We start from the raw sequence: 19,806 nt of genomic DNA, 5'->3' as shown, positions 1-19,806 counted from the left end.
ACCCACGGGAGACGGGCAGAGACGGTGCTGTGTGGATCTGGCTATGTCCACTGACCCACGGCAGACGGACGGGCAGGGCGCAGTACGGATCTGGCTGTGTCCACTCAAACACGGCAGGCGGTCAGGCAGGGCGCAGTGCGGATCTGGCTGTGTCCACTCACCCACGGCAGACGGTCAGGCAGGGCACAGTGCGGATCTGGCTGTGTCCACTCACCCACGGCAGGCGGTCAGGCAGGGCGCAGTGCGGATCTGGTTGTGTACATGCACCCACAGCAGGCGGTCAACCAGGGCGCAGTGCGGATCCGGCTGTGTCCACTCACCCACGGGAGATGGGCAGAGACGGTGCTGTGTGGATCTGGCTATGTCCACTGACCCACGGCAGACGGGCAGGCAGGGCGCAGTACGGATCTGGCTGTGTCCACTCACCCACGGCAGGCGGTCAGGCAGGGCGCAGTGCGGATCTGGCTGTGTCCACTCACCCACGGCAGGCGGTCAGGCAGGGCGTAGTGCGGATCTGGCTGTGTCCACTCACCCACGGCAGGCGGTCAGGCAGGGCGCAGTGCGGATCTGGCTGTGTCCACGCACCCACAGCTGGCGGTCAGCCAGGGCGCAGTGCGGATCTGGCTGTGTCCACTCACACACGGCAGGCGGTCAGGCAGGGCCAATACGGATATGGCTGTGTCCACTCACCCACGGCAGACGGTCAGGCAGTGCGCAGTGCGGTTCTGGCTGTGTCCACACACCCAAGGGAGACGGGCATGCAGGGCACAGTGCGGATCTGGCTGTGTCCACTCACCCACGGGAGACGGGCAGGCAAGGCGCAGTGTGGATCTTGTGTGTGCACTCACCCACGGGAGACGGGCAGAGACGGTGCTGTGTGGATCTGGCTATGACCACTGACCCACGGCAGACGGGCGGGCAGGGCGCAGTACGGATCTGGCTGTGTCCACGCACCCACAGCAGGCGGTCAGGGAGGGCGCAGTGTGGATATTGCTGTGTCCACTCACCCACGGCAGACGGTCAGGCAGGGGGCAGTGCGGATCTGGCTGTGTCCAATCACCCACGGGAGACGGGCAGAGACGGTGCTGTGTGGATCTGGCTATGTCCACTGACCCACGGCAGGTGGTCAGGCAGGGCGCAGTGCGGATATGGCTGTGTCCACTCACCCATGGCAGACTGTCAGGCAGGGGGCAGTGCGGATCTGGCTGTGTCCACTCACCCACGGGAGACGGGCAGGCAGGGCGCAGTGCGGATCTGGCTGTGTCCACTCACCCACGGGACACGGGCAGGCAAGGCGCAGTGCGGATCTGGCTGTGTCCACTCTCCCACGGGAGATGGGCAGGCAGGGCGCAGTGTGGATCTGGCTGTGTCCACTCGCCCACGGAAGACGGGCAGTCAGGGTGCAGTGCGGATTTGGCTGTGTCCACTCACCCACGGCAGGCGGTCAGGCAGGGCGCAGTGCGGATCTGGCTGTGTCCACTCACCCACGGCAGACGGTCAGGCAGGGCGCAGTGCGGATCTGGCTGTGTCCACTCACCCACGGCAGGCGGTCAGGCAGGGCGCAGTGCGGATCTGGCTGTGTCCACGCACCCACAGCAGGCGGTCAGCCAGGGCGCAGTGCGGATCTGGCTGTGTCCACTGACCCACGGCAGACGGGCAGGCAGGGCGCAGTGCGGATCTGGCTGTGTCCACTCACCCACGGGAGACGGGCAGTCAGGGTGCAGTGCGGATTTGGCTGTGTCCACTCACCCACGGCAGGCGGTCAGGCAGGGCGCAGTGCGGATCTGGCTGTGTCCACTCACCCACGGCAGACGGTCAAACATGGCGCAGTGCGGATCTGGCTGTGTCCACTCACCCACGGGAGATGGGCAGGCAGGGCGCAGTGCGGATCTGGCTGTGTCCACTCACCCACGGCAGACGGTCAGGCAGGGCGTAGTGCGGATCTGGCTGTGTCCACTGACCCACGGCAGACGGGCAGCCAGGGCGCAGTGCGGATCTGGCTGTGTCCACTCACCCACGGGAGACGGGCAGGCAGGGCGCAGTGCGGATCCGGCATGTCCACTCACCCACGGGAGATGGGCAGGCAGAGCGCAGTGCGGATCTGGCTGTGTCCACTCACCCACGGCAGACGGTCAGGCAGGGCGCAGTGCGGATCTGGCTGTGTCCACTCACCCACGGCAGACGGGCTGGCAGGGCGCAGTGCGGATCTGGCTGTGTCCACTCGCCCACGGGAGATGGGCAGGCACGGCGCAGTGCGGATCTGGCTGTGTCCACTCACACACGGCAGGCTATCAGGCAGGGCGCAGTTCGGATATGGCTGTGTCCACTCACCCACGGCAGACGGTCAGGCAGGGCGCCGTGCGGATCTGGCTGTGTCCACACACCCACGGCAGGCGGTCAGGCAGGGCGCAGTGCGGATCTGGCTGTGTCCACGCACCCACAGCAGGCGGTCAGCCAGGGTGCAGTGCAGATCTGTCTGTGTCCTCTCACCCACGGCAGGCGGTCAGGCAGGGCCAGTGCGGATATGGCTGTGTCCACTCACCCACGGCAGACGGTCAGGCAGGGCACAGTGCGGATCTGGCTGTGTCCACACACCCACGGGAGATGGGCAGGCAGGGCGCAGTGCGGATCTGGCTGTGTCCACTCACCCACGGGAGACGGGCAGACAAGGCGCAGTGAGGATCTTGTGTGTGCACTCACCCACGGGAATCGGGCAGAGACGGTGCTGTGTGGATCTGGCTATGTCCACTGACCCACGGCAGACGGGCGGGCAGGGAGCAGTACGGATCTGGCTATGTCCACTCACCGACGGCAGGCGGTCAGGCAGGGTGCAGTGCGGATCTGGCTGTGTCCACTCACCCACGGGAGACGGGCAGGCAGGGCGCAGTGCGGATCTGGCTCTGTACACTCACCCACGGGAGACGGGCAAGCAGGGCGCAGTGCGGATCTGGCTGTGTCCACTCACCCACGGGAGACGGGCAGAGACGGTGCTGTGTGGATCTGGCTATGTCCACTGACCCACGGCAGATTGGCGGGCAGGGCGCAGTACGGATCTGGCTGTGTCCACTCACCCACGGCAGGCGGTCAGGGAGGGCGCAGTGCGAATATTGCGGTGTCCACTCACCCACGGCAGACGGTCAGGCAGGGGGCAGTGCGGATCTGGCTGTGTCCACTCACCCACGGGAGATGGCCAGAGACGGTGCTGTGTGGATCTGGCTATGTCCACTGACCCACGGCAGGCGGTCAGGCAGGGCGCAGTGCGGATATGGCTGTGTCCACTCACCCACGGCAGACTGTCAGGCAGGGGGCAGTGCGGATCTGGCTGTGTCCACTCACCCACGGGAGACGGGCCGGCAGGGCGCAGTGCGGATCTGGCTGTGTCCACTCACCCACGGGAGACGGGCAGGCAATGCGCAGTGCGGATCTGGCTGTGTCCACTCACCCACGGGAGAAGGGCAGGCAGGGCGCAGTGTGGATCTGGCTGTGTCCACTCGCTCACGGGAGACGGGCAGTCAGGGTGCAGTGCGGATTTGGCTGTGTCCACTCACCCACGGCAGGCGGTCAGGCAGGGCGCAGTGCGGATCTGGCTGTGTCCGCTCACCCACGGCAGACGGTCAGGCAGGGCGCAATGCGGATCTGGCTGTGTCCACTCACCCACGGCAGGCGGTCAGGCAGGGCGCAGTGCGGATCTGGCTGTGTCCACGCACCCCACGGCAGGCGGTCAGCCAGAGCGCAGTGCGGATCTGGCTGTGTCCACTGACCCACGGCAGACGGGCAGGCAGGGCGCAGTGCGGATCTGGCTGTGTCCAATCACCCACGGGAGACGGGCAGGCAGGGCGCAGTGCGGATCTGGTTGTGTCCACTCACCCACGGGAGATGGGCAGGCAGGGCGCAGTGCGGATCTGGCTGTGTCCACTCACCCACGGCAGACGGTCAGGCAGGGCGTAGTGCGGATCTGGCTGTGTCCACTCACCCACGGCAGACGGGCAGGCAGGGCGCAGTGCGGATCTGGCTGTGTCCACTCACCCACGTGAGACGGGCAGGCAGGGCGCAGTGCTGATCCGGCATGTCCACTCACCCACGGGAGATGGGCAGAGACGGTGCTGTGTGGATCTTGCTATGTCCACTGACCCACGGCAGACGGGCAGGCAGGGCGCAGTACGGATCTGGCTGTGTCCACTCACCCACGGCAGGCGGTCAGGCAGGGCGCAGTGCGGATCTGGCTGTGTCCACTCACCCACGGCAGGCGGTCAGGCAGGGCGTAGTGCGGATCTGGCTGTGTCCACTCACCCACGGAAGACGGGCAGGCAGGGCGCAGTGCGGATCCGGCTGTGTCCACTCACCCACGGGCGATGGGCAGAGACGGTGATGTGTGGATCTGGCTATGTCCACTGACCCACGGCAGACGGGCAGGCAGGGCGCAGTACGGATCTGGCTGTGTCCACTCACCCACGGCAGGCGGTCAGGCAGGGCGCAGTGCGGATCTGGCTGTGTCCTCTCGCCCACGGGAGACGGGCAGGCAGGGCGCAGTGCCGATCTGGCTGTGTCCACTCACCCACGGCAGGCGGTCAGGCAGGGCGCAGTGCGGATCTGGCTGTGTCCACTCACCCACGGCAGACGGTCAGGCAGGGCACAGTGCGGATCTGGCTGTGTCCACTCACCCACGGCAGGCGGTCAGGCAGGGCGCAGTGCGGATCTGGTTGTGTCCATGCACCCACAGCAGGCGGTCAACCAGGGCGCAGTGCGTATCCGGCTGTGTCTACTCACCCACGGGAGATGGGCAGAGACGGTGCTGTGTGGATCTGGCTATGTCCACTGACCCACGGCAGACGGGCAGGCAGGGCGCAGTACGGATCTGGCTGTGTCCACTCACCCACGGCAGACAGTCAGGCAGGGCGCAGTGCGGATCTGGCCGTGTCCACTCACCCACGGCAGGCGGTCAGGCAGGGCCTAGTGCGGATCTGGCTGTGTCCACTCACCCACGGCCGGCGGTCAGGCAGGGCGCAGTGCGGATCTGGCTGTGTCCACGCACCCACAGCTGGCGGTCAGCCAGGGCGCAGTGCGGATCTAACTGTGTCCACTCACACACGGCAGGCGGTCAGGCAGGGCCAGTACGGATATGGCTGTGTCCACTCACCCACGGCAGACGGTCAGGCAGTGCGCAGTGCGGATCTGGCTGTGTCCACACACCCACGGGAGACGGGCAGGCAGGGCACAGTGCGGATCTGGCTGTGTCCACTCACCCACGGGAGACGGGCAGGCAAGGCGCAGTGCGGATCTTGTGTGTGCACTCACCCACGGGAGACGGGCAGAGACGGTGCTGTGTGGATCTGGCTATGTCCACTGACCCACGGCAGACGGGCGGGCAGGGCGCAGTACGGATCTGGCTGTGTCCACTCACCCACGGCAGGCGGTCAGGTAGGGTGCAGTGCGGATCTGGCTGTGTCCACTCACCCACGGCAGGCGGTCAGGCAGGGCCAGTACGGATATGGCTGTGTCCACTCACCCACGGCAGACGGTCAGGCAGGGCGCTGTGCGGATCTGGCTGTGTCCACACACCCACGGGAGACGGGCAGGCAGGGCGCAGTGCGGATCTGGCTGTGTCCACTCACCCACTGGAGACGGGCAGGCAAGGCGCAGTGCGGATCTTGTGTGTGCACTCACCCACGGGAGACGGGCAGAGACGGTGCTGTGTGGATCTGGCTATGTCCACTGACCCACGGCAGACGGACGGGCAGGGCGCAGTACGGATCTGGCTGTGTCCACTCAAACACGGCAGGAGGTCAGGCAGGGCGCAGTGCGGATCTGGCTGTGTCCACTCACCCACGGCAGACGGTCAGGCAGGGCACAGTGCGGATCTGGCTGTGTCCACTCACCCACGGCAGGCGGTCAGGCAGGGCGCAGTGCGGATCTGGTTGTGTCCATGCACCCACAGCAGGCGGTCAACCAGGGCGCAGTGCGGATCCGGCTGTGTCCACTCACCCACGGGAGATGGGCAGAGACGGTGCTGTGTGGATCTGGCTATGTCCACTGACCCACGGCAGACGGGCAGGCAGGGCGCAGTACGGATCTGGCTGTGTCCACTCACCCACGGCAGGCGGTCAGGCAGGGCGCAGTGCGGATCTGGCCGTGTCCACTCACCCACGGCAGGCGGTCAGGCAGGGCGTAGTGCGGATCTGGCTGTGTCCACTCACCCACGGCAGGCGGTCAGGCAGGGCGCAGTGCGGATCTGGCTGTGTCCACGCACCCACAGCTGGCGGTCAGCCAGGGCGCAGTGCGGATCTGGCTGTGTCCACTCACACACGGCAGGCGGTCAGGCAGGGCCAATACGGATATGGCTGTGTCCACTCACCCACGGCAGACGGTCAGGCAGTGCGCAGTGCGGTTCTGGCTGTGTCCACACACCCACGGGAGACGGGCAGGCAGGGCACAGTGCGGATCTGGCTGTGTCCACTCACCCACGGGAGACGGGCAGTCAAGGCGCAGTGCGGATCTTGTGTGTGCACTCACCCACGGGAGACGGGCAGAGATGGTGCTGTGTGGATCTGGCTATGTCCACTGACCCACGGCAGACGGGCAGGCAGGGCGCAGTACGGATCTGGCTGTGTCCACGCACCCACAGCAGGCGGTCAGCCAGGGCGCAGTGCGGATCTGGCTGTGTCCACTGACCCACGGCAGACGGGCAGGCAGGGCGCAGTACGGATCTGGCTGTGTCCACGCACCCACAGCAGGCGGTCAGCCAGGGCGCAGTGCGGATATGGCTGTGTCCACTCGCCCACGGGTGACGGGCAGGCAGGGCGCAGTGCGGATCTGGCCGTGTCCACTCACCCACGGGAGACCGGCAGGCAGTGCGCAGTGCGGATCTGGCTGTGTCCACTCACCCACGGGAGACGGGCAGGCAGGGCGCAGTGCGGATCCGGCTGTGTCCACTCACCCACGGGAGATGGTCAGAGACGGTGCTGTGTGGATCTGGCTATGTCCACTGACCCACGGCAGACGGGCAGGCAGGGCGCAGTACGGATCTGGCTGTGTCCACTCACCCACGGCAGGTGGTCAGGCAGGGCGCAGTGCGGATCTGGCCGTGTCCACTCACCCACGGCAGGCGGTCAGGCAGGGCGTAGTGCGGATCTGGCTGTGTCCACTCACCCACGGCAGACGGGCAGGCAAGGCGCAGTGCGGATCTTGTGTGTGCACTCACCCACGGGAGACGGGCAGAGACGGTGCTGTGTGGATATGGCTATGTCCACTGACCCACGGCAGACGGGCGGGCAGGGCGCAGTACGGATCTGGCTGTGTCCACTCACCCACGGCAGGCGGTCAGGCAGGGTGCAGTGCGGATCTGGATGTGTCCACTCACCCACGGGAGACGGGCAGGCAGGGTGCAGTGCGGATCTGGCTGTGTCCACTTACCCACGGGAGACGGGCAGGCAGGGCGCAGTGCGGATCTGGCTGTGTCCACTCACCCACGGGAGACGGGCAGAGACAGTGCTGTGTGGATCTGGCTATGTCCACTGACCAACGGCAGACGGGCGGGCAGGGCGCAGTACGGATCTGGCTGTGTCCACTCACCCACGGCAGGCGGTCAGGGAGGGCGCAGTGCGGATATGGCTGTGTCCACTCACCCACGGCAGACGGTCAGGCAGGGGGCAGTGCGGATCTGGCTGTGTCCACTCACTCACGGGAGACGGGCAGAGACGGTGCTGTGTGGATCTGGCTATGTCCACTGACCCACGGCAGGCGGTCAGGCAGGGCGCAGTGCGGATATGGCTGTGTCCACTCACCCATGGCAGACTGTCAGACAGGGGGCAGTGTGGATCTGGCTGTGTACACTCACCCACGGGAGACGGGCAGGCAGGGCGCAGTGCGTATCTGGCTGTGTCCACTCACCCACGAGAGACGGGCCGGCAAGGCGCAGTGCGGATCTGGCTGTGTCCACTCACCCACGGGAGATGGTCAGGCAGGGCGCAGTTCGGCTCTGGCTGTGTCCACTCACCCACGGCAGGCGGTCAGGCAGGGCGTAGTGCGGATCTGGCTGTGTCCACTCACCCACGGCAGGCGGTCAGGCAGGGCGCAGTGCGATTCTGGCGGTGTCCACGCACTCACAGCAGGCGGTCAGCCAGGGTGCAGTGCGGATCTGGCTGTGTCCACTGACCCACGGCAGACGGGCAGGCAAGGCGCATTACGGATCTGGCTGTGTCCACTCATCCACGGCAGGCGGTCAGGCAGTGCGCAGTGCGGATCTGGCTGTGTCCACTCACCCACGGCAGGCGGTCAGGCAGGGCGTAATGCGGATCTGGCTGTGTCCACTAACCCACGGCAGACGGGCAGGCAGGGCGCAGTGCGGATCCGGCTGTGTCCACTCACCCACGGGAGATGGGCAGAGACGGTGATGTGTGGATCTGGCTATGTCCACTGACCCACGGCAGACGGGCAGGCAGGGCGCAGTACGGATCTGGCTGTGTCCACTCACCCACGGCAGGCGGTCAGGCAGGGCGCAGTGCGGATCTGGCTTTGTCCACTCACCCACGGCAGGCGGTCAGGCAGGGCGTAGTGCGGATCTGGCTGTGTCCACTCACCCACGTTAGGCGGTCAGGCAGGGCGCAGTGCGGATCTGGCTGTGTCCACGCACCCACAGCTGGCGGTCAGCCAGGGCGCAGTGCGGATCTGGCTGTGTCCACTCACACACGGCAGGCGGTCAGGCAGGGCCAGTACGGATATGGCTGTGTCCACTCACCCACGGCAGACGGTCAGGCAGTGTGCAGTGCGGTTCTGGCTGTGTCCACACACCCACGGGAGTCGGGCAGGCAGGGCACAGTGCGGATCTGGCTGTGTCCACTCACCCACGGGAGACGGGCAGGCAAGGCGCAGTGCGGATCTTGTGTGTGCACTCACCCACGGGAGACGGGCAGAGACGGTGCTGTGTGGATCTGGCTATGTCCACTGACCCCCGGTAGACGGGCAGGCAGGGCGCAGTACGGATCTGGCTGTGTCCACGCACCCACAGCAGGCGGTCAGCCAGGGCGCAGTGCGGATCTGGCTGTGTCCACTGACCCACGGCAGACGGGCAGGCAGGGCGCAGTACGGATCTGGCTGTGTCCACGCACCCACAGCAGGCGGTCAGCCAGGGCGCAGTGCGGATCTGGCTGTGTCCACTGACCCACGGCAAACGGGCAGGCAGGGCGAAGTACGGATCTGGCTGTGTCCACTCACCCACGGCAGGCGGTCAGGCAGGGCGCAGTGCGGATCTGGCTGTGTCCACTCACCCACGGCAGGCGGTCAGGCAGGGCGTTGTGCGGATCTGGCTGTGTCCACTCACCCACGGCAGACGGGCAGGCAGGGCGCAGTGCGGATATGGCTGTGTCCACTCGCCCACGGGAGACGGGCAGGCAGGGCGCAGTGCGGATATGGCTGTGTCCACTCGCCCACGGGAGACGGGCAGGCAGGGCGCAGTGCGGATCTGGCCGTGTCCACTCACCCACGGGAGACCGGCAGGCAGTGCGCAGTGCGGATCTGGCTGTGTCCACTCACCCACGGGAGACGGGCAGGCAGGGCGCAGTGCGGATCCGGCTGTGTCCACTCACCCACGGGAGATGGTCAGAGACGGTGCTGTGTGGTCTGGCTATGTCCACTGACCCACGGCAGACGGGCAGGCAGGGCGCAGTACGGATATGGCTGTGTCCACTCACCCACGGCAGGCGGTCAGGCAGGGCGCAGTGCGGATCTGGCCGTGTCCACTCACCCACGGCAGGCGGTCAGGCAGGGCGTAGTGCGGATCTGGCTGTGTCCACTCACCCACGGCAGACGGGCAGGCAAGGCGCAGTGCGGATCTTGTGTGTGCAGTCACCCACGGGAGACGGGCAGAGACGGTGCTGTGTGGATATGGCTATGTCCACTGACCCACGGCAGACGGGCGGGCAGGGTGCAGTACGGATCTGGCTATGTCCACTCACCCACGGCAGGCGGTCAGGCAGGGTGCAGTGCGGATCTGGGTGTGTCCACTCACCCACGGGAGACGGGCAGGCAGGGTGCAGTGCGGATCTGGCTGTGTCCACTTACCCATGGGAGACGGGCAGGCAGGGCGCAGTGCGGATCTGGCTGTGTCCACTCACCCACGGGAGACGGGCAGAGACGGTGCTGTGTGGATCTGGCTATGTCCACTGACCAACGGCAGACGGGCGGGCAGGGCGCAGTACGGATCTGGCTGTGTCCACTCACCCACGGCAGGCGGTCAGGGAGGGCGCAGTGCGGATATGGCTGTGTCCACTCACCCACGGCAGACGGTCAGGCAGGGGGCAGTGCGGATCTGGCTGTGTCCACTCACTCACGGGAGACGGGCAGAGACGGTGCTGTGTGGATCTGGCTATGTCCACTGACCCACGGCAGGCGGTCAGGCAGGGCGCAGTGCGGATATGGCTGTGTCCACTCACCCACGGCAGACTGTCAGACAGGGGGCAGTGCGGATCTGGCTGTGTACACTCACCCACGGGAGACGGGCAGGCAGGGCGCAGTGCGGATCTGGCTGTGTCCACTCACCCACGGGAGACGGGCAGGCAAGGCGCAGTGCGGATCTTGCTGTGTCCACTCACCCACGGGAGATGGTCAGGCAGGGCGCAGTGCGGCTCTGGCTGTGTCCAGTCACCCACGGCAGGCGGTCAGGCAGGGCGTAGTGCGGATCTGGCTGTGTCCACTCACCCACGGCAGGCGGTCAGGCAGGGCGCAGTGCGATTCTGGCGGTGTCCACGCACTCACAGCAGGCGGTCAGCCAGGGTGCAGTGCGGATCTGGCTGTGTCCACTGACCCACGGCAGACGGGCAGGCAAGGCGCATTACGGATCTGGCTGTGTCCACTCATCCACGGCAGGCGGTCAGGCAGGGCGCAGTGTGGATCTGGCTGTGTCCACTCACCCACGGCAGGCGGTCAGGCAGGGCGTAGTGCGGATCTGGCTGTGTCCACTAACCCACGGCAGATGGGCAGGCAGGGCGCAGTGCGGATCCGGCTTTGTCCACTCACCCACGGGAGATGGGCAGAGACGGTGATGTGTGGATCTGGCTATGTCCACTGACCCACGGCAGACGGGCAGGCAGGGCGCAGTACGGATCTGGCTGTGTCCACTCACCTACGGCAGGCGGTCAGGCAGGGCGCAGTGCGGATCTGGCTTTGTCCACTCACCCACGGCAGGCGGTCAGGCAGGGCGTAGTGCGGATCTGGCTGTGTCCACTCACCCACGGCAGACGGGCAGGCAGGGCGCAGTGTGGATCTGGCTGTGTCCACTCACCCATGGTAGACGGTCAGGCAGGGCACAGTGCGGATCTGGCTGTGTCCACTCACCCACGGCAGACGGGCAGGCAGGTCGCAGTGCGGATGTGGCTGTGTCCACTCGCCCACGGGAGACTTGCAGGCAGGGCGCAGTGCGGATCTGGCTGTGTCCACTCACCAACGGCATGCGGTCAGGCAGGGCGCAGTGCGGATCTGGCTGTGTCCACTCACCCATGGCAGACGGTCAGGCAGGGCGCAGTGCGGATCTGGCTGTATCCACTCACCCACGGCAGGCGGTCAGGCAGGGCGCAGTGCAGATATGGCTGTGTCCACGCACCCACAGCAGGCGGTCAGCCAGGGCGCAGTGCAGATATGGCTGTGTCCACGCACCCACAGCAGGCGGTCAGCCAGGGCGCAGTGCGGATCTGGCTGTGTCCACTGACCCACGGCAGACGGGCAGGCAGGGCGCAGTACGGATCTCGCTGTGTCCACTCACCCACGGCAGGCGGTCAGGCAGGGCGCAGTGCGGATCTGGCTGTGTCCACTCACCCACGGCAGGCGGTCAGGCAGGGCGTAGTGCGGATATGGCTGTGTCCACTCACCCTAGGCAGACGGTCAGGCAGGGCGCAGTGCGGATCTGGCTGTGTCCACTCGCCCACGGGAGACGGGCAGGCAGGGCGCTGTGCGGATCAGGCTGTGTCCACTCACCCACGGCAGGCGGTCAGGCAGGGCGCAGTGCGGATCTGGCTGTTTCCACTCACCCACGGCAGACGGTCAGGCAGGGCGCAGTGCGTATCTGGCTGTGTCCACTCACCCACGGCAGGCGGTCAGGCAGGGCGCAGTGCAGATCTGGCTGTGTCCACGCACCCAGAGCAGGCGGTCAGCCAGGGCGCAGTGCGGATCTGGCTGTGTCCACCCACCCACGGCAGACGGTCAGGCAGGGCGCAGTACTGATCTGGCTGTGTCCACTCACCCACGGCAGACGGGCAGGCAGGGCGCAGTGCGGATCTGGCTGTGTCCACTCACCCACGGGAGACGGGCAGGCAGGGCGCAGTGAGGATCTGGCTGTGTCTACACACCCACGAGGGACCGGCTGGCAGGGTGCTGTGTGGATTTGGCTGTTTCCACTCACCCACCAGGGAAGGGCAGGTAGGGTGCAGTGTGGATGTGGCTGTGTCCACACACACACGGAGACGGGCAGGCAGGGTGCTGTCTGGAACTGGCTGTTTCCACTCACCCACGGGAGACGGGCAGGCAGGGCGCTGTCTGGATATGGCTTTGTCCACAAACACATGGGGGATGGGCAGGCAGGGTGCTGTGTGGTTTTGGCTGTGTCCACTCACCTACAGGAGATGGGCAGGCCGGGTGCAGTGTGGTTTTGGCTGTGTCCACTCACCCACGGGAGACGGGCAGGCAGGGCGCAGTGCGGATCTGGCTGTGTCCACTCACCCACGGAAGACGGACAGGCAAGGCGCAGTGTGGATCTGGCTGTGTCCACTCACACACGGGAGACGGGCAGAGAGGGTGCTGTGTGGATCTGGCTTTGTCCACTGACCCATGGCAGACGGGCATGCAGGGTGCAGTGAGGATCTGGCTGTGTCGACTCACCCACGGCAGACGGTCAGGCAGGGCGCAGTGTGGATCTGGCTGTGTCCACTCACCCACGGGAGACGGGCAGGCAAGGCGCAGTGCGGATCTGGCTGTGTCCACTCACCCACGGCAGACGGGCAGGCAGGGCGCAGTGCGGATCTGGCTGTGTCCACTCACCCACGGGAGACGGGCAGGCAATTCGCAGTGTGGATCTGGCTGTGTCCACTCACCCACGGGAGACGGGCAGAGAGTGTGCCGTGTGGATCTGGCTATGTCCACTGACCCACGGCAGAAGGGCAGGAAGGGCGCAGTGCGGATCTGGCTGTGTCCACTCACCCACGGGAGACGGGCAGAGACGGTGCTGTGTGGATCTGGCTATGTCCACTGACCCACGGCAGACGGGCAGGCAGGGCGCAGTACGGAGCTGGATGAGTCCGCTCACCCACGGAAGGCGGTCAGGCAGGGCGCAGTGTGGATCTGGCTGTGTCCACTCACCCACGGGAGACGGGCAGGCAGGGCGCAGTGCGGATCTGGCTGTGTCCACTCACCCAAGGGAGACGGGCAGGCAGGGCGCAGTGCGGATCTGGCTGTGTCCACTCACCCACGGGAGACGGGCAGGCAGGACGCAGTGCGGATCTGGCTGTGTCCACTCGCCCACGGGAGAGGGGCAGGCAGGGCGCAGTGCGGATCTGGCTGTGTCCACTCGCCCACGGGAGACGGGCAGGCAGGGCGCAGTGCGGATCTGGCTGTGTCCACTCGCCCACGGGAGACGGGCAGGCAGGGCGCAGTGCGGATCTGGCTGTGTCCACTCGCCCACGGGAGACGGGCAGGCAGGGCGCAGTGCGGATCCGGCTGTGTCCACTCACCCACGGGAGATGGGCAGAGACAGTGCTGTGTGGATCTGGCTATGTCCACTGACCCACGGCAGGCGGTCAGGCAGGGCGCAGTACGGATTTGGCTGTGTCCACTCACCCACGGCAGGCGGTCAGGCAGGGTGCAGTGTGGATCTAGCTGTGTCCACTCACCCACGGGAAACGGGCAGGCAGGGCGCAGTGCGGATCTGGCTGTGTCCACTCACCCACGGGAGACGGGCAGGCAGAACGCAGTGTGATTTTGTCTGTGTCCACTCACCCACGGGAGACGGGCAGGCAGGGCGCAGTGCGGATCTGGCTGTGTCCACTCACCCACGGCAGGCGGTCAGGCAGGGCGCAGTGCGGATCTGGCTGTGTCCACTCATTCACGGCAGACGGTCAGGCAAGGCACAGTGCGGATCTGGCTGTGTCCACTCACCCACGGCAGGCGGTCAGGCAGGGCGCAGTGCGGATATGGCTGTGTCCACGCACCCACAGCAGGCGGTCAGCCAGGGCGCAGTGCGGATCTGGCTGTGTCCACTCACCCAGGGCAGGTGGTCAGGCAGGGCGTAGTGCGGATCTGGCTGTGTCCACTAACCCAGGGCAGGCGGGCAGGCAGGGCGCAGTGTGGATCTGGCTGTGTCCACTCACCCACGGCAGACGGTCAGGCAGGGCGCAGTGCGGATCTGGCTGTGTCCACTCACCCACGGCAGACGGGTAGGCAGGGCGCAGTGCGGATCTGGCTGTGTCCACTCGCCCACGGGAGACGGGCAGACAGGGCGCAGTGCGGATCTGGCTGTGTCCACTCACCCACGGCAGGCGGTCAGGCAGGGCGCAGTGCGGATCCGGCTGTGTCCAATCACCCCCGGGAGATGGGCAGAGACGGTGCTGTGTGGATCTGGCTATGTCCACTGACCCACGGCAGACGGGCAGGCAGGGCGCAGTACGGATCTGGCTGTGTCCACTCACCCACGGCAGGCGGTCAGGCAGGGCGCAGTGCGGATCTGGCTGTGTCCACTCACCCACGGCAGGCGGTCAGGCAGGGCGTAGTGCGGATCTGGCTGTGTCCACTCACCCACGGCAGGCGGTCAGGCAGAGCGCAGTTTGGATCTGGCTGTGTCCACGCACCCACAGCAGGCTGTCAGCAAGGGCGCAGTGCGGATCTGGCTGTGTCCACTGACCGACGGCAGACGGGCAGGCAGGGCGCAGTACGGATCTGGCTGTGTCCACTCACCCACGGCAGGCAGTCAGGCAGGGCGCAGTGCGGATCTGGCTGTGTCCACTCACCCACGGCAGGCGGTCAGGCAGGGCGTAGTGCGGATCTGGCTGTGTCCAGGCACCCTCGGCAGACGGGCAGGCAGGGCGCATTGCGGATCCGGCTGTGTCCACTCACCCACGGGAGATTGGCAGAGACGGTGCTGTGTGGATCTGGCTATGTCCACTCACCCACGGCAGACGGGCAGGCAGGGCGCAGTACGGATCTAGCTGTGTCCACTCACCCACGGCAGGCGGTCAGGCAGGGCGTAGTGCGGATCTGGCTGTGTCCACTCACCCACGGCAGGCGGTCAGGCAGGGCGCAGTGCGGATCTGGCTGTGTCCACTCACCCACGGCAGGCGGTCAGGCAGGGCGCAGTGTGGATCTGGCTGTGTCCACACACCCATGGCAGGCGGTCAGGCAGGGCGTAGTGCGGATCTGGCTGTGTCCACTCACCCACGGCAGACGGGCAGGCAGGGCGCAGTGCGGATCCGGCTGTGTCCACTCACCCACGGGAGATGGGCAGAGACGGTGCTGTGTGGATCTGGCTATGTCCACTGACCCACGGCAGACGGGCAGGCAGGGCACAGTACGGATCTGGCTGTGTCCACTCACCCAAGGCAGGCGGTCAGGCAGGGTGCAGTGCGGATCTGGCTGTGTCCACTCTCCCACGGGATACGGGCAGGCAGGGCACAGTGCGGATCTGTTTGTGTCCACTCACCCATGGGAGACGGGCAGGCAGGGCGCAGTGCGGATCTGGCTGTGTCCACTCACCCACGGGAGACGGGCAGGCAGGGCGCAGTGCGATTTTGGCTGTGTCCACTCACCCACGGGAGACGGGCAGGCAGGGCGCAGTGCCTATCTGGCTGTGTCCACTCGCCCACGGGAGACGGGCAGGCAGGGCGCAGTTTGGATCTGGCTGTGTCCACTCACCCACTGCAGGCGGTCAGGCAGGGCGCAGTGCGGATCTGGCTGTGTCCACTCATTCACGGCAGACGGTCAGGCAGGGCACAGTGCGGATCTGGCTGTGTCCACTCACCCACGGCAGGCGGTCAGGCAGGGCGGAGTGCGGATCTGGCTGTGTCCACGCACCCACAGCAGGCGGTAAGCCAGGGCGCAGTGCGGATCTGGCTGTGTCCACTCACCCACGGCAGATGGTCAGGCAGGGCGCAGTACGGATCTGGCTGTGTCCACTCACCCACGGCAGATGGGCAGGCAGGGCGCAGTGCGGATCTGGCTGTGTCCACTCACACACGGCAGACGGTCAGGCAGGGCGCAGTGCGGATCTGGATGTGTCCACTCACCCACGGCAGACGGGCAGGCAGGGCGCAGTGCGGATCTGGCTGTGTCCACTCGCCCACGGGAGACGGGCAGGCAGGGCGCAGTGCGGATCTGGCTGTGTCCACTCACCCACCGCAGGGGTCAGGCAGGGCGCAGTGCTGTTCTGGCTGTGTCCACTCACCCACGGGAGACGGGTAGGCAAGGCGCAGTGCGGATCTGGCTGTGTCCACTCGCCCACGGGAGATGGGCAGGTAGGGCGCAGTGCGGATCTGGCTGTGTCCACTCGCCCACGGGAGACGGGCAGGCAGGGTGCAGTGCGGATCTGGCTGTGTCCACTCGCCCACGGGAGACGGGCAGGCAGGGCGCAGTGCGGATCCGGCTGTGTCCACTCACCCACGGGAGATGGGCAGAGACGGTGCTGTGTGGATCTGGCTATGTCCACTGACCCACGGCAGACGGGAAGGCAGGGCGCAGTAAGGATCTGGCTGTGTCCACTCACCCACGGCAGGCGGTCAGGCAGGGCGCAGTACGGATCTGGCTGTGTCCACTCACCCAAGGCAGACGGGCAGGCAGGGCACAGTACGGATCTGGCTGTGTCCACTCACCCACGGCAGGCGGTCAGGCAGGGTGCAGTGCGGATCTGGCTGTGTCCACTCACCCACGGGAGACGGGCAATCAGGGCGCAGTGCGGATCTGGCTGTGTCCACTCTCCCACGGGAGATGGGCAGGCAGGGCGCAGTGCAGATCTGGCTGTGTCCACTCACCCACGGGAGACGGGCAGGCAGAACGCAGTGCGATTTTGGCTGTGTCCACTCACCCACGGGAGACGGGCAGACAGGGCGCAGTGCGGATCTGGCTGTGTCTACTCACCCACGGCAGGCGGTCAGGCAGGGCGCAGTGCGGATCTGGCTGTGTCCACTCATTCACGGCAGACGGTCAGGCAGGGCACAGTGCGCATCTGGCTGTGTCCACTCTCCCACGGCAGGCGGTCAGGCAGGGCGCAGTGCGCATCTGGCTGTGTCCACGCACCCACAGCAGGCGGTCAGCCAGGGCGCAGTGCGGATCTGGCTGTGTACACTCACCCAGGGCAGGTGGTCAGGCAGGGCGTAGTGCGGATCTGGCTGTGTCCACTAACCCACGGCAGGCGGGCAGGCAGGGCGCAGTGTGGATCTGGCTGTGTCCACTCACACACGGCAGACGGTCAGGCAGGGCGCAGTGCGGATCTGGCTGTGTCCACTCACCCACGGAAGACGGGTAGGCAGGGCGCAGTGCGGATCTGGCTGTGTCCACTCGCCCACGGGAGACGGGCAGACAGGGCGCAGTGCGGATCTGGCTGTGTCCACTCACCCACGGCAGGCGGTCAGGCAGGGCGCAGTGCGTATCCGGCTGTGTCCAATCACCCCCGGGAGATGGGCAGAGACGGTGCTGTGTGGATTTGGCTATGTCGACTGACCCACGGCAGACGGGCGGGCAGGGCGCAGTACGGATCTGGCTGTGTCCACTCACCCACGGCAGGCGGTCAGGGAGGGCGCAGTGCGGATCTGGCTGTGTCCACTCACCCACGGGAGACGGGCTGGCAGGGCGCAGTGCGGATCTGGCTGTGTCCACTCACCCACGGGAGACGGGTAGGCAAGGCGCAGTGCGGATCTGGCTGTGTCCACTCACCCACGGGAGACGGGCAGAGACGGTGCTGTGTGGATCTGGCTATGTCCACTGACCCACGGCAGACGGGCAGGCAGGGCGCAGTACAGAGCTGGCTGAGTCCACTCACCCACGGCAGGCGGTCAGGCAGGGTGCAGTGTTGATCTGGCTGTGTCCATTCACCCACGGGAGACGGGCAGGCAGGGCGCAGTGCTGATCTGGCTGTGTCCACGCACCCACAGCAGGCGGTCAGCCAGGGCGCAGTGCGGATCTGGCTGTGTACACTCACCCAGGGCAGGTGGTCAGGCAGGGCGTAGTGCGGATCAGGCTGTGTCCACTAACCCACGGCAGGCGGGCAGGCAGGGCGCAGTGTGGATCTGGCTGTGTCCACTCACACACGGCAGACGGTCAGGCAGGGCGCAGTGCGGATCTGGCTGTGTCCACTCACCCACGGAAGACGGGTAGGCAGGGCGCAGTGCGGATCTGGCTGTTTCCACTCGCCCACGGGAGACGGGCAGACAGGGCGCAGTGCGGATCTGGCTGTGTCCACTCACCCACGGCAGGCGGTCAGGCAGGGCGCAGTGCGGATCCGGCTGTGTCCAATCACCCCCGGGAGATGGGCAGAGACGGTGCTGTGTGGATCTGGCTATGTCCACTGACCCACGGCAGACGGGCGGGCAGGGCGCAGTACGGATCTGGCTGTGTCCACTCACCCACGGCAGACGGTCAGGCAGGGCGCAGTGCGGATCTGGCTGTGTCCACTCACTCACGGCAGGCGGTCAGGCAGGGCGTAGTGCGGATCTGGCTGTGTCCACTCACCCACGGCAGGCGGTCATGCAGAGCGCAGTGCGGATCTGGCTGTGTCCACGCACCCACAGCAGGCGGTCAGCAAGGGCACAGTGCGGATCTGGCTGTGTCCACTGACCGACGGCAGACGGGCAGGCAGGGCGCAGTACGGATCTGGCTGTGTCCACTCACCCACGGCAGGCGGTCAGGCAGGGCACAGTGCGGATGTGGCTGTGTCCACTCACCCACGGCAGGCGGTCAGGCAGGGCGTAGTGCGGATCTGGCTGTGTCCAGTCACCCACGGCAGACGGGCAGGCAGGGCGCAGTGCGGATCCGGCTGTGTCCACTCACCCACGGGAGATGGGCAGAGACGGTGCTGTGTGGATCTGGCTATGTCCACTGACCCACGGCAGACGGGCGGGCAGGGCGCAGTACGGATCTGGCTGTGTCCACTCACCCACGGCAGGCGGTCAGGCAGGGCGCAGTGCGGATCTGGCTGTGTCCACTCACCCACGGGAGACGGGCAGGCAGGGCGCAGTGCGGATCTGGCTGTGTCCACTCACCCACGGGAGACGGGCAGGCAGGGCGCAGTGCGGATCTGGCTGTGTCCACTCCCCTTCGGGAGACGGGCAGAGACGGTGCTGTGTGGATTTGGCTATGTCCATTGACCCACGGCAGACGGGCAGGCAGGGCGCAGTGCAGATCTGGCTGTGTCCACTCACCCACGGCAGGCGGTCAGGGAGGGCGCAGTGCGGATATGGCTGTGTCCACTCACCCACGGCAGACGGTCAGGCAGGGGGCAGTGCCGATCTGGCTGTGTCCACTCATCCACGGGAGACTGGCAGGCAGGGCGCAGTGCGGATCTGGCTGTGTCCACTCACCCACGGGAGACGGGCAGGCAGGGCGCAGTGCGGATCTGGCTGTGTCCACGCACCCACGGCAGGCGGTCAGCCAGGGCGCAGTGCGGATCTGGCTGTGTCCACTGACCCACGGCAGATGGACAGGCAGGGCGCAGTACGGATCTGGCTGTGTCCACTCACCCACGGCAGGAGGTCAGGCAGGGCGCAGTGCGGATCTGGCTGTGTCCACTCACCCACGGCCGGCGGTCAGGCAGGGCGTAGTGCGGATCTGGCTGTGTCCAGGCAC

The sequence above is a fragment of the Microcebus murinus genome, chromosome 22 (assembly GCF_040939455.1).
Source record: "Microcebus murinus isolate Inina chromosome 22, M.murinus_Inina_mat1.0, whole genome shotgun sequence".
In the NCBI taxonomy this organism is placed as follows: domain Eukaryota; kingdom Metazoa; phylum Chordata; class Mammalia; order Primates; family Cheirogaleidae; genus Microcebus; species Microcebus murinus.
The sequence above is the reverse complement of the archived record's forward strand: the minus strand, read 5'-3'. Positions refer to the sequence as shown.